Genomic DNA, 15,733 nt, shown 5'->3' on the forward strand with positions numbered 1-15,733 from the left:
AAGTTATTGCAATGTATGATTTTCATTAATTTCTTAAAACAAATATATCATCCATATAAATAATAGTAAGTGCCAATTGTTTATTAAGCAGATCAATAGCCCAAGCGTGTACAAAGCACTTCACATATCTATCATTTTTTTTCTTTCCTACAGACTTCTAAAACAATTATTATTGTACCATTTTATAATTCAAGAAGTCACATCTAAGTAAATGGATGGTTAAATAATTTGTTTAAGGACACAATAACAAATAGCAGACCTGGGATTTAAAGTCATTGCTGTCTGAATCAGAAATACACTATCATCTCAGGTTCCATATACTTTCTTTGCAACTATTCCATTAATGGAAAATAATTCCAAAATAAAAAGGTTATTTGAAAAAAATAAAAGCCATTATCTAAATTGCTCTACAATTCTAGCTTCCCAAATAACTTATGGAAGTTTTGTTTTGTTTATATGCCGAGTTTACCAGAAATTTTGAAAAATAGTGTGGTATAGTTTCACATGGGGCTCCTCCCGGCAGCTATATTCCCAAAATATTATTTTGTACTTCTCCATGTAAAGCGCTTAGAAAAGCACTTGCCCCTTGAACAGTTTCCAATAAATGTTCACCATCATCATCATCATCATCATCATCATCATCACTGACTTCACAAATAATCATTTGTTACAATATACTTTAAGAATCAGTGAATATATCAAACTCCTTCACTAGACTGTAAATAACTCAAGAGTAGAGACTATAGTGGGGTGCCTGGTGGCTCAGTGGGTTGAGTTTCTGCCTTCAGCTCAGGTCATGATCTCAGGGTCCTGGGATCGAGCCCCACATCTGGGCTCTCTGCACAGCAGGGAGCCTGCTTCCCCCTCTCTCTCTGCCTGCCTCTCTGCCTACTTGTGATCTCTCTCTCTCTCTCTGTCAAATAAATAAATAAAATAAAATAAAAGAGTAGAGACCACAGTAAGTGTTCACTAACATTTCATAAAACAAATAAATCTCTGTGCTCACAATTAGATCTTTCAGCAATAAATCACCAAATAGACAGGTAGTTTGTTTCTGTTTCTGTTTCTAACTTGCCTTTGCCCTAGAGGAAGAGGGTTGCTGCCAAAGGGCTGTCTTCTCCACGACTCCTGGCCACCTTTACAAGAGGCGAAGCCCCATTATTCCAGCCATCTGTTGCTGGGCGCAGGGATGGGACTGACATAAAACCACACATTCCAAAGGTAATTTTCCTGCAGCATGTCCTCCCTCAGCTCTAACTCAATTAAATCCGGTTGTCCTCTCTGCTACGCCGTGCATCAAGGAAAAATCTACCCATGGGAACAAAATTAAGGTGATCTCATGCCCTTTGGACACAATTTAAAAGGGATCAAATCATCTTTTCTAGCTGTCACATTCAATGTTTCTTATGCCGTGTCCCCATTTTCCACTGAATGCCAGCACTGTTTATAAATTTGTGGGACCTAGGAAGAGTGAGGGCACAGCTCCAGAAGCCTGATGCATCAGGAAATGTGAACTCTGGAAACAAAAGTGTTCGCTGTGACTTTGCTGAACCAGCATGCTTGTGCGTGTTCACTGAGATGGCGGGCCCATCATATGTTTGCTCGACCGACTGGTGATGGGTCGGGTGCTGTTTTAAAAGATGTTAGTTCTAGGTAATTACAGGAAATATCCTCTAGCTCAGCACTATTCCATAGAACCTTCTACAGCAACAGAAATTTATATGTCTGTGCTGTCTAATGAGGTGGAGTGGGAATAGGGTGCCACCAAGACAACTGCAGTATTGGGTAAAACCATCTCAGGTTTATTACAGGGTCACTGCTGTTCAGAAGAATGACCTCTGTCAGAGGAGGATGTGGGGTTGCAGGCGGGGCTGTAGATGTGTATAAACATAACCCCAGATTTTTATATAATGAGACGAAACTCTTAGAATGGGTTTTCCTTTTCTCTGTCTTGTCTTGAATATGTCTATTTTCAATAAACTAAGCAATCCTTTGGAAATTACAGCTTTTCAGTCTTATAGCTCCAAGGAGTTATTTTTGAATTCCTGCCTCATTAGCAGCTGTGTCATTTTCCCTAATTGGATGTCTTGGTTCCTGGTTAACAATGAGACTTAGTTCAGGTGTGAATCTTGGTCCCAAGGTAAAACTGTTACTGAGGCATTAAAACACACACACACACACACACACACACACACACACACACAGGCATCATATGACCTCCAATTATACAATTTTCTATTTGCCACCGGTGAGTTATATAATTGGGAGGGTAAAAAAAGATGGATGATTTACTTCCTAGAAAGCTCTTTATTTATTTTATTCTTTTTTTTTTTTTTTTTTTTGTAAGAGAGAGAGAGTGTGTGTGAGTGTAACCAGGTCGGATGTACAGAAGGAGAGGGAGATAGAGAACCTTAAGCAGGCTCCATACTCAGTGCAGAGCCAATGCAGGGCTCAACAGGATTGATTTCACAATCCTGAGAGTCTGATGCTTAATGAACTGAGTCACTACTTCCTAGAAACTTCTTAAGCTCCAACAAATAGACCCTAAATTGGTGAGCCTGTTCCTCAAATCTGAAACACGTCCAGAACTATCTGTATCCCAGCATGACCACAGGGCTCTGTTTTGAAAGCTGAAAGTAGGAGCCTAGATCTATTCATTGATTAGAAGAATGGCAGGTTTTGTCAAAATAGAAATAAAACATTATTTCAAATACAGGTTCTTCATAAAGTCCTATTGCAATTTTAAAAGCTTCACCATTTTCTTTGTTTTGAAGCATGACCTTGAACAACCAATAAACATAATTAGCCAGAAAATCTAATTACTTTCTTCATTGCTTATAGAAATTAATTCGGCAAGCTACAGTTTTTTAAAAGCATGTTTGTACTGATCGCATTTTGTATATGTAACCTAATTTGTTCAATTGTGTCCTGTGATTACTTTGAAATGCTGCCTACAATCCACATTGTTTCAGATCAAGGAGGGTTTCTTTTTTTTTTTTAATTTCTTTTTTCTTTTTAAGATCTTATTTATTTATTTATTTGACAGAGAGAGAACGTGAGCAAGCACATGTCGGGGGAGGGGCAGAGGGACAAGGAGAAGTGGGCTCCCCACTGAGCAGAGACCTCCGATGCGGGCCTCGATTCCATGACCCTGAGATCATGACCTGAGCCAAAGGCAGACACTTAACCAACTGAGCCTCCCAGGAGTCTCGAGTTTTTTTGGTTTTTGTTTTTTCATTTCATAGGAGACATATTCTCAAGCATATTTCTCACTCAATGAAATCTTGTCAGTCCCAAGAGGATATTCTAGAGATCATTCTGCATCAAATCCATGGGTTTTCTGACCCAGGGTCCCTGAAATTTGCTTGTTTGGATCAATAGGAAGATCTAAACAGCCGGCCACACTGTAATCTAGAGGACTTATGTCAGCACCTCGTGGCAATGCCTTCTTTCCAGGGATGCCATGCCTCCCCACCAAATCTCAGCTCCCTCTCTTGTATGCCTTCAGAACAGCTTTTGTTTCCCAAAGGCATAGCAACTAATCTCACCTCTGGTAAATAGAGACGCTAGAAAACTCTTATGCTTGACCAAATGGCACACCTCTTCCTTCTAACCTATCACTCCCAGCTGGAAATTTTTTCCACAAAAAAACTAGACACCACACTGCATAAATCTCTTAGACACTAGGAAGGCAGACTAGGCTATAACAGACTGTTCTTTATTATATTCTTTCTCAGGACATAGGAAGAACTTTTCCTGATTGGAAAGAAGACAATAAATGAGAGGTGAACTCCTAGGCTTTGAAAGGAGCCAAAATGGAGGAAAAGGGTCATTTTCTCAACTTCACGGTGTTTCAGGGATGACTCACTGTTTACTCCTGTGGCTGGAGCCTGGAGACCTTGCTGCTTATCTGGACAGGTGAGTCAGGCGCAGCCCAGTTTGGGTGGGCGCACCAAAGCAGCATGTGGCAGGACAAACCTGGGCTTGCTCTAATCTGTATCTCCTTAGATCTTGTGGTCTGTGGAGCCCAAAAAGGGGTCACCCTGCTGCTGAGTCTGTGACCCTATGTGTCGTTCGCCAGGGGCCTTCTGGCAGCAAAGGCGCCATATTGATGGGTGTAACCTGTGAGTGAATTCAATGGTTTAAAGTTTACAAAAGTGTTGGCTAGATCAGAGAAGAGGAGTGGTACCTGGTCAAGTCATCAGGGGAGGGTTTGGAGATGAGGAAGGCCTTTTGCCATTTTGGAAGGTACATCCTGCTGACACCTGCCTGCTCCACAGTTAATGTTGGCAGGTCCTTTGGACCCAAATGCTCATGCCTAAGGGGGGCAGGAAACACCATTCACCCTATAGGAGTTAGCTAATAAATACTCATATGAGTAACTTTTGAGAACCAAAGGAAACAAGATTGCCTGAATTATGTGTAAGTTGGGAAAGAATCCCTAAGCGAAGGATAAAATGGCGTTCCACCTTTGGATCTCAATTTCTCTGGTGTGCAGGAAATTTTCCCCTTACCCTTTCCTCATCTCTGACCAAAGAAGTAAATAACTTTAAATGTCTTCATGTGATTTCCCACCAGAACCATGATTGAGCAGATACCTGGCAACAATTTATTGGCACGCAGAGTAAATGCATGCAGGGTGCATAGAGTTCCCAGAAGCTCCACAAATCCATGTCCCCACAATTGCTGGGACAAGGTCCCCTCACCCTTTCTGCAGATCTGCGTGTTCACGGAGCCATGCTCTAATGTGGGGAAACACACCCAGGACTGCTGGAGACTCCTGAGAAGGGAAATGCCAGAGCTGGAAGCCAAACCTACCGTCTCTTCAGGGGAGATTTCCAGACCCGGAGCAGCACCCGCTAGAGGATCAGACGCGTTAAGTGGGAATGGGCCGCTCAGGAACCCCTCACCTGGTCACACCTCTCCCTCCAGGCCAGTTGTCAGACTGGAAGGGCAGTCTCCTTCCTGTACGCTATTTGTCTTCAGATTTGGCCTCAGATGCGTGTGTTTTGGGCACCATGGCTCTCTTCCTGAATACCACCATCGCGACTAGGCTTGATGAAATGCTAAGGACCCCCTTAGCTCCCTTAACTCATTTTGCGACTGAAAACTAAAAGAACAAGAGAGTTGTCTCTGGTTTGGAGAGTCTCTGAGGCTGTTCAGCTGCTATCAAAGGTGAGCCAGCCGCATACCTGACTGATGAATGGTGACAGTCTTGGTTGCCAGGAAGTAGTGTGGGTGTGGTCCCTGGCAAAAGCTACTTTTTTTCTTCTTACTTCTTCTTCTCTTTTTCTTTCTTTTTTTTTTTTTTTTTTTTTTTTTTGTGAGTAGGAGTTCAGAGGCAACTCCCTCCCAAACTGGCATCGCCCACCTGGAGTGGAATGTGCACGAATAACGTGACTGAGAGAGAGACTGTGAGTGTGTAGTGTGAGGCGCGCAAATACAACACAACAGGTTTTTGTCGGTGAAGCTAAGAACTGGTTTCCTTTAAACCAGCTTAACTGAGGGACACCTGGGTGGCTCAGTCAGTTAAGCGTCTACCTTGGGCTCAGGGGATGGTCTCAGGGTCCTGGGATGGATTCCCCTGTTGGGCTCTCCGCTCAGCAGGAAGTTGCCCCTTCCCCCATTCCCCTCCCCCTTTCCCTCTGCTCCTGCTTGCTCTCTCTCAAATAAATAAATAATTAGCTTAATTAACATAAAATCAATATTCAACAGACTGCATATATTTAATGGGTACAATGGGATGAGATTGAACACACACAAGCATTTGTGACACCATCACTGCGATCAAAGTAATAGACTTATCCGCCCCCCCTCCCTGCCCCGCCCAGTTTTCCTGTGTGCCTTAGGCTTTTTTGGTGGTGGTTTGTGGTTTTTTGGTGGTAAAAATGCTTATCACAGGATCTACCTTCTTAACAAATTTTAAGTGTGCTATGCGGTATTGTTAATCGTAGGCACTGCGTGATAGAGCAGATCTCTGGAATTTACTCGCTTAGCAAACTGAAACCTTATACCCACTGCACGACAGCTCCCCATTTAGAACTGACTTTTCTTCAAACTCCTATATTACAAGAAGTTATAAAAACGTTGGGATTTTCTTCCGTGAAGCAGCATGATTTAACACTTGTTTTTAAATGCTTTTTTTAAAGCACTGGAAGCCTCTTTTTTGTTGTTGTTTTAAATCCTCCACCTGAGTCCCAAATTATAAAAAAGATCAGGGGAGAGTTGCTCCGTTAGGAGTGGATGCTGGCCTCAGGGACCCCAATCTGCTACTGATCTTCCTTCCTCCTGCCAGGAGGGCCCCAGATGGGCACCCACATGGAGGCCCCAGAGTGTTCCAGAACAAAATTTAACAAACATGTGGGTAAGTAGGAAGAGATCTGGCAGACCTGGCTTTGGATCCTTGTCTCTTTGCTTGTGAGCATGAAGACCTTCAGTCATTCATGAACCTATCTGTACCTTGATTTTCTCATCTGGAAAATGGGATTAAAAAAGCTCTCCTGTTGCAGACTGGTTACCAAGATGGACGTAGATGATGTGAAGGCGCCCAGCACCACATCTGGTACATGGAATCTTTACATGACTTACTGGGGCTGAATTATTTCAGGGAGACTTTGGGACTAAGGCTACCTACTAGAGGCCAGGAGAGAAAGAAAAAATAATGGCAAGCAGACTTCCCTTAGATCAGACTATTAAGGCTGTTGCTGTCCTATTTGGCACTCTTTCCTCCAAAGCACCCACATGCTTTGTGTGGTATCTTCTCTTTAAAAACAGCATAGTCGGGAGAGCAAAGAAAAAATCCACAGAATGGGACAAAATAGTTGCAAATCACGTATTGGTAAGAGTCAATTATTCAGAATATTTCAAGAACTCTTACAACTCAACATAAAACCAAAAGCAAGCCAATTTAAAAATAAGCAAAGGCCTTGAATAATGATTTCCCCACAGCAGATAGACAAATGGCCAATGTGCACATGGAAAGATCCTTAGTCATTAGGAAAAGGCAAATCAAAACCACAACAAGATATCACTTCTAGCCACCAGGATGTCAATAAAAATACAGAAAAGTAACAAATGCTGGCGAAAATGTGGAGAAACTGGAACCTTCATACATTGCTGGTAGGAGTAAAAAATGGTGCAGCCTCTATGGAAAACAGGTTAGCAGTCTTTTATTAAGGAAAACATACAACTGTCACATGACCTAGCAATTCCACTGTTTAGACATGTACCCAAAGGAACTGAAAACACAGGTTCAAACAAAACTGTTTATAGCAACACTATTCACAATACGTGAAAGGTGGGCATAACCTAAATGTCTACCAACAGACAAACTGCTAAACCAAATGGGGTCTCTCCATACAATGGAATACCATTCACCCATAAAAGGAATGAAATCCTGACATGGATGAACCCTGGAACATTATACTAAATGAGAGAAGCCAGACACAAAAGGCCATGTATTATATGATTCCCTTTCCATGCTATATCCCAAAGAGGCAAGTCCATAGAGATGAAAAGCAGATTAGGGGCTGCCTAGAATACAGAAGGTAAGAATGGGGGTTGTGGGGGTGACTGCTAAAGGGTACCAGTTCCTTTTAGGGTGATGAAAAAGTTCTAGAACTAGAGAGTGCTGGTGATTGTACAACATTTTGATCGTACTTGATGCCACTGAATTGTACATTTTTAAAATAAATAAAATATAAGTTTTCTGTCATGTGTGTTTTAGCACATTTAAAAAAAAAAAAGACAGGACATGTGTCCGTCCAACCAAAATACAGCTGGTGCAATTTTTAAGCAATTTTGAAGACTTGTTTTTACTTTTTTCTTTGACCTTCTTGCAGGGACACAGCAAAACAGAGCCCCGAAATGCCAGGACATTTGTGCTGAGAAAGGCTCACTCTTGTTTCAGGGGTACTTCCTTCCAGAAGGCCAACGAAAACTGGCCTGGAAAATATGAGTGTCCACTTCTCCCTCAAAGGATGACCTAAAAGGGAGAACTTCCAGAAGCCCAGCCAAAAGCATGATCAAGCACCCCAGCTCACTGATGTGGACATGGCTACCCTCGGCTTAGTCAGAGATGCCACAGTTCAGGTCTTGGCTTGTCATGTTGCCCATTAAACCCAGAACCTGTTCCCTTGGCTCCTTCCCTAGGAAGGGGACATGTCAGAAACTGTAGTTTTGGAGATATTTCTCCGGATTTCAAAGGAGATCAGCTCCAGGGCAGGTGTCATGGAATCCGTGGGCTGTGTTTGGCCCAGATACCACCCTTTGACCACTTTTGCTGTTGCTATTATTTTTAATTTGTGGGGCAATCACTGTATTCCTTTGCACAGCTTTCATCTGAGTGTCTTAAAGCTCTTTACCTTTGTAGCCCTTTTAGCAATGATCGTCCTTTTGCATTCCAAGCTGAAAAAAACAAAACTCTTTGTGAGGCAAACTACCTTCAAACAAATAAAAGACACCCCTTAGTGATGGAAGCACCTGCCTGCTCACCTGGGGGAGGACCTGACTTCACATCTGACCTTTATACACGAATTCTTGTCCTATCATGAATTAGCCAGGATTGGATTTTGTTCTTCTGTCTTTAGTTAATTCCTGCTTTATCATTCCACAGCTTAAATATAGGCCAACACTCCATCTTTATGTACAGATTTCCAATATGCCGTCAGAAACAGCAGTAATTATGAGTGGGAGACATTGGAAGCAGATTGGGGGGGACATGAGGACCAGTAGGGAGGGAGAAGAGCCACCATATTGGCAGAACTGAATTCTGACATTCCCAGACTGCCCTCAGACACATACCAGACCCCAGTAACCACAGGATCCCTCTGATTCAACTGAAGGGAGGCTCAGAGTTGGCCACAATGAAATAACTAATCCGTTCTCTCCTTTCCACACCCATTCAATAGTATGGTGTGTTGGCAAAATGCACAGTACTTGTTAACCACTCCAGGAGAAGAAAGAGCCACTCACCCTGATTAGCTGTCAGAACTAATTTTCAGCCATGTTATTATATGGTAAAGAGGAAAAAGGAAATCCAAGGAAACTGTGCTTAAGGCCAGTGCCTAATCAGGTTTTTTCCTCTTCATCTGTTTCATACAAAAGCTGCCTAGAATCACTGTGTGAGCCTTTAGGTTCCTCTCTTCAAGTGTTAATTAAATGTGATATTTTAAAATATACACTCCTTTCTCCAGGTAGAACAAACTGAGACTTTGTAAATTGCTCAACGCCCGTTGGTCCCCCTTGCAGCTCTACTTCATTGCCTTGTACTTTTTATTCCCCTGTTGGGCCACAACTCCAACAGCAATAAGTATAGAGTAATTATTTCTGCCAGATATGTTCCCCCTTAAAGGGGCTTGCCTTATTTTGGTTTTGTGTATGTGTGTGCTTGAAAGAAAGGCATATTATAATATCGAGCTTCTTTGTTTTCCCTCTTTTACTACCCACTGGTTCTCCAAGATGTCGTTGGCAAACACAACATCATTTGCTTTTGTTCCCTGTACAAATATTTTCCACTTGAGCCCTGTTTCTTACTTAAAACTGCTGAGTATCTAGCTATGGAAAGCAACTGTTCCCAAGTAGTAGATGAGTGAATGCCTGTGCAGTTTCGATTTAGGAAATGTGTACTAAACTTTCGCCTGAAATGTCTCTGAATCTGAAGCAGCTTATAGTTTCTTGGGTCCTTGAAGGCAATTCAAACAGTAGGCATGTGTGTGCAAGGTGCGAACTGAGGGCAGGTGGGGAGACTTGGAAATCTGGTTAATTTGTCTATTCCAATCATGCAATTATCCACTCAAAAATGGCTGAATACCTACTATGTGTTTGCTCCTTCCAGGCAGGTTGAGACCCAACCTTTTATTCATGATATAAAACAAGAAAGTTTTGTCTCATGCCAACAGACAAATCACATTATTGTCTCTTACTCTAATAAAACCACCAGATTATTTTGGAGTGCCCAGTTCTTGTCTTGCCAGAGTTCACCAAAACATGGTAGTTGAAAAAGTTCTCTCCATTGAGGTCAAGGTCATGTAACAAAGCTTATTATCCTACACGAAGCTGCGACAAGGGCCCAGGCCATTAGGAGCTTTTCATGCCTGGATAATATGCTCAAGATTGTTGCCTTCTCCTTCCAAACCTCCTGCACTCCCCAGTAAGCCTCCAGTTTTAATTTGACCATGCTGCTATGACTAGTGCCCCCAGAAGAGTGGTCTGTATCTTACCCTAGACCACATTATACCAACCATTTCTTTTTTAAAGCATTGTAGCAACTCAAACAATGATTCCTTAATTTGGTTTCCATTAAGTTCTTGATAGGTTTAGCCAAATTTCCAGAGTATATGGCTTTCAGAAGTATATGGCTAGGTAGATTTTTGAGTGCTCCATGCTAGTGGGATTCTCATTTCAAGCATACATCTAAGTTTGCAAGACTTGTGGGCTAGTGCAGGAGGGCAAGACTACCTCTTTCTCCCTGTGCAGCCCACCACGCCCAGTCTAGTGCTAGCAGTGGGGAGCACCTGAAATGTATTTGGGTTGCTCCATTCGTTTGTGTCAACTAATACTTTCATTCAAGTAGTGAAAATGAACTCTAACTCTTTTCCACCCTGTGCAATGATTAGGAATATATTGAACCCATTGGATAGCAATATACCTCTATAACAGGAAGGCTATCAAAATCTCAGGCATCTTATTCTTTATTTTCTTAGAGGGATAGAATATTTTCCCCACCATTTTGAATAGTTCAAGTGCCACACAATAAGACTTTTAAAATACCTCATCATAGACTATATTTTCTCTTTTTCTTTTCTTTAAAATTTTTTTAAAATTTAGGTTCCATTTAGTTAATGTGTGATACTCATTAGTTAGTGTGATACTCATTTCAGGTGTATAATATAGTGGTTCAGCACTTCTGGACTTCCCCTGGTGCTCATCACACAAGTGCACTCCATTTTCAAAGGTGCCTACAACAATGTCTTTCATTCTATAGCTCTTTTGAACTATGATCTTGCCATTCTGTCCTAAACAGGCAGAACTTATTTCCTTCTCCATCCCCTCCTGGCATCTAGGATGGCCCGTGACGTCTTTTGACTAATATAATACTGCAGAATCACACTGTGTACCTCCAAGGCAAAGACTTAAATTTTCCTTTACTTTTTGGAAGGCTCTTTCTTGTATTTCTACCACCATACTAGTAGGAAGCCCAAGCAGATATGTGGATTGGCTCATATGAAGAGCTGAAGCTCCTAGCTGAGCTCCCAGATAGCCACGAGGACCAACTACCAGCCATGTGGTAGAAGTCATTTTGAAACTTCCGGCTGTCCCAACACCCCTACAACATCATGGAAAGGAGAACTGCCCAAATTGTGGGAAATAAAAACAAAAACAAACGAAAAAACCAAAAACACTTATCTTTGTAAACAACTAAGTGTTGTGGTAATTTGTCACTCAACAATGGATAGCCAAAATAGATCTTTTAAAAGCCCATTTTTTGGTCCAGATTTTGTGTGTGTGTGTGTGTATGAAATGGTGTTAAAAAAAGAAAACAACTCTTCTTATACATTGCATTTATCTAATGCTTTATATGTACTACTTACAATTTCTAGTAAACCTCACAGTTTAGGTAGGGAGAAAAGTGTCATTCATTTTGAGGTTGAAACGGGTTTCTTTAATTATTTCTGCTCTACTCTTCACACAGCTTCAAGAGCGAGGTCTCTAAAATACAGACTGAATCATATCAGTTTCATATTATAAAAAAAACTAAATGTTCTTCATTGATTACATAATAAACTACTTACTTCAACAAACGCTTTTATGTTGAATTGAAGGTCAGTTTTTCAAAACAAAGATGCTGTCTGGGGCAGAGATTTGCTAGAACAAAATAATCATCACTGTGTAGAGACTAAGATCAGAAACAGAACTGGGAATCAAAAGGCACAAGCGAGAGCTCAATACTAGGTTAACATGGAATATTTAGAATACCTAGAGATTTATAATGGAGAATTCGAAGGTTGGTGTGAGTCTTGAACAATGAGGTAGGGCACACTGGATTTGGATTCTTAGAGGCCAAGTTGTACTAGTGTCTAGACAGACTGTGCTTGGAGCTCTTATATTTGTTCTAGAACAGAAAAAGATAAAACAATATATATGGGGGTCAAACTCATGTACAATTGATCAAATGGAACATCCACAGTGTGAAAAAGATAATGCTAAAAACTGTCACACATTTGTCCTCTAATAATACAAAGTTATCTAAGCAGCCTGGATCATGCCTTGCATCAGAGATATGGGCAGCCTGTGCAGAAAGAGAGGAATCACATCTGTCCAATAAGGTGGGTGTCTCTTGCACCCAGGACACTCAAAACGGGAGGTAGAAAGAGGAGTCATTTTGTCATGAAGAGTCTATTTCTGAGTCCCAATGTCCCAAACAAACAAGTTAACCTTGGGGATTGAAATCTTTTCCCCAAATTTCATGTATGTGCAGTAGGACCAATGGCTATTAATCAACCACCCAGAGATTTCTAGAATATGAATGAGTATGCCTTGAGCAAAAACATTGGTTAATGAAATTCCTGGCATAGGAAATCAGTGGTGGTTGGGATATGGGATAGCTGGATGTTTCCAATATCTGAAAACATACCTTTTGGTTTCCTGACCACTGTTATGAGAAACTGGGAAGAAGGGAAGGTGAAAAGAATCCAGAAATATTTTTATTTAGATAGGGATATCTCAAAGACAGGCCTTGAGTAGCCTATTCAGCCTTCTTTGGTAAAGGATGCTTATCGGGCAGAGGAATGAAGTCAGAGGCAGCTGGATTCCCTGCTACCCCATGGGTCTTTACAACCCTCTTCTTCCCAATCCTTCCCATTCCTTACCACTACCCATCCCCTACCACTAAGTTATCTTTCATTCAAGAAAAATCAATATTACTTATCTATGAATACCTCCAATAGCACTCAAGCCATATGGGCTTTTAGCTAGGACTCCCGACATTAACAGGGGCAATGAATGTGTTTTCATTTAAGGATCTTCAAAAAGATTCACATGAAGACAGTGCCTTTTCTCCTCCAAGAGAGTGTTGAACAAAGATCCATCTGCCTCATAGAGGTTGAGATTCTATTTTACTAGACTTGGAAAAGCTGGAGGGATTCAAATTTGATCATTAAGTACAAATAAATAATACAGAGTTAGAGTGAGCTTGCCGTAATATTCTTCCCAGAAACACATTCATCTCCCTAGGTCACTCTGAATTTGGGGCCTCAACTGAACTTCCCTGTGGCTTGGAATAGTTATGTTGTAGAGCAATACTTCTCATATTTTATGCACATACAAATTACTTGAGATCTGGGTAAAATGCAGATTCAGTAGGTCTGAGAAGTTCCTGAGATCCTCCATTTCTAGCAAACTCCCAGGGGATGCTGATGCTGCTGGTCCAAGGAACATGCTTTGAATAGCAAGGTTGTGGTGAATTTACTCCATTGTCAATGAGTCAAAAGACATGGGTTCAATCCACCTTCTACGTGACTTTGTGCAAGTGACTTAATCTCACTAATTTTCTGATTTTTCATCTATAAGATAAGAAGTAATAACATCTGCCCCCAAAGTATTGTTTTAGGAGTTCAATGAGATAACCAGTAAAGCATTTTATAAGTTTACATTGGTTAGTGATCTTGAGGTTTGCATGGACTCTCTGCCAACATGTACTACACAGCGGTGGGTTTTTCATGGTAGATCTGAGAACCCAGGCCCCATGGCTGCTTCCTTGTGTCTGACTGGAGGGCTAAACAAAAGTTAAAAGTGATCATGGTGACATCATCAGAGATTAGCTGAGATCTCAGTCCCTGGAGAATACAACAGTATTGCTCTCTTTGTTTCTGAAGAAATACCAAGGATACATATTTAGCTTTTGACTCTATTTCTTATTAAAGGGAAAGATTGGAAAATAGGAAACATTGCTTTTACTGAGATATTAGAATCAATGAATTTATCAGACAGATGAAGCAATTCTCTCTTAGGATCAAGTCATGTCAAAGCCCTTTGAAATCTCTGATACTTACTATAGGCCTAAGACTCTATTATAGTGAAGTTTCATTGTTGAAAAAGACCTCTTGAGCCACATGTTGATCATGTTGAACAGGAAAAGTCTTATAATTCATCCAAATAAAAGTGGCTTACCTAGGTCCTGTCTAGTTAAGCTGTGTTATAGCTAAGTGTGAGTGCTATGACAGGGAGAAACTGCTTGAATAAAGGTTGGACAAAAATCACATCCACTGAAGCAATCATCAAACTCCCAAAGCAAATTCATATTAAGCAGCCCCTTATGATGTTCTGTAAGGTTTCTCCAAGTCCTTTTTTCCTTTGGTTTTGTGCCAGAAGTAGATGCAGATGCATCAGCTACCTCACAAGGAAAACCTGTTCTCACAAGTTTTATCACACCACTTGGCAGTGAAAAAGGCTTGGGTAGAGGCTGAGAACTTTCACATCGATTCAGAAAGCTTGGGAATTCAGCCATTTTGACTTACTGCCCACCACCAAAAAGAAACAGGCAACTTTGAGTGCCAGGATCTAAGATTCCCCTAATTAGAAAAAAGAGAAAACTCCATAGGATCGAACTTTCTCTTTGCGGCAAATTCCACAGACTCTTGCAAAGACAGACCACTGAAGAACTCTTCAGGATAGTGAGAGAATTCAAAGTTGCCATGGTTGTCTACTTTCATATCCCCTGACCTTCTCCTCCCAACCTCTGCTGAACCAGAGTAAAGTCCCTCAGGAGACTGCACCCCCTGGAAAATGCCAGAAAGGAGAGTAGGAAGAGGAATTACCTTCGTTGGGTCATTCCATGCATTTGAGAGTCCACAAGAAGTATGAGACTGTCTCACTGTAATTAAAGAGTAAACAATGAACACCATGGGATATGTAACTGGGAATCTATTGAGAATGTCTTCACATTACTCACAACTTAATAATTTCCCCAAGAGTGGGAGTTTCTTGAGGATGTTTCTAATTTATTTTTAAACCCTGTAGAGCTTGAGAATAACACTTGCAGTTTCTCTTTTACTATTTTCATGGTATTCAAAGGTTTCAAACCCAGGCACTTTCAGAGATGTAGACAAATTAGGTAGAAATACACAGGGGCATCTCAAACTCACATCTCTAACATGTGAATGATATAAGCATTCTCTCTCTCTCTCTCTCTCTGTGTCTCTTTCTTTGTCTCTCTCTCTCTCTCTCTCTCTCTCTCTCTATATATATATATATATATATATATATATCTCCTAGACCTCATGATCTTTATGGAACACTGCATATTTATTCCATTGCAAATTTGAAAAGGTAGCGTGTTAACTGTATGTAACCTACAGTGATGTCCCCAAGCTATCATCATTGCTTATGCATACCTTCATTGCTTTATCATCACTGATGCTGTCAAAGGGTATTTTCTGAGAACGTATTAGGTAGTTACCATGCACTAGGGACTGGCAGGGAAGTATACACTCAGAAGGCATGGATCCTCCCTGCCTGATAGAAGAGGCTTCTGAAAAATTATAAAAAGAGAGAAAAATCAGTCATGTGTTTAGATCTCAATCAAATGTGCATATGTTTCCAGTTTACTCAAAGGGAAAATAAACCATTGAACTTGCAAACCACTTATTGATTTCATAGATAATTTTAATCCAAGTGATAGTAGGCCTAATGGACATACAAAGATAAATATGCAATGTGACTACATGTGAATCAA

The sequence above is a fragment of the Mustela erminea genome, chromosome 4 (assembly GCF_009829155.1).
Source record: "Mustela erminea isolate mMusErm1 chromosome 4, mMusErm1.Pri, whole genome shotgun sequence".
In the NCBI taxonomy this organism is placed as follows: domain Eukaryota; kingdom Metazoa; phylum Chordata; class Mammalia; order Carnivora; family Mustelidae; genus Mustela; species Mustela erminea.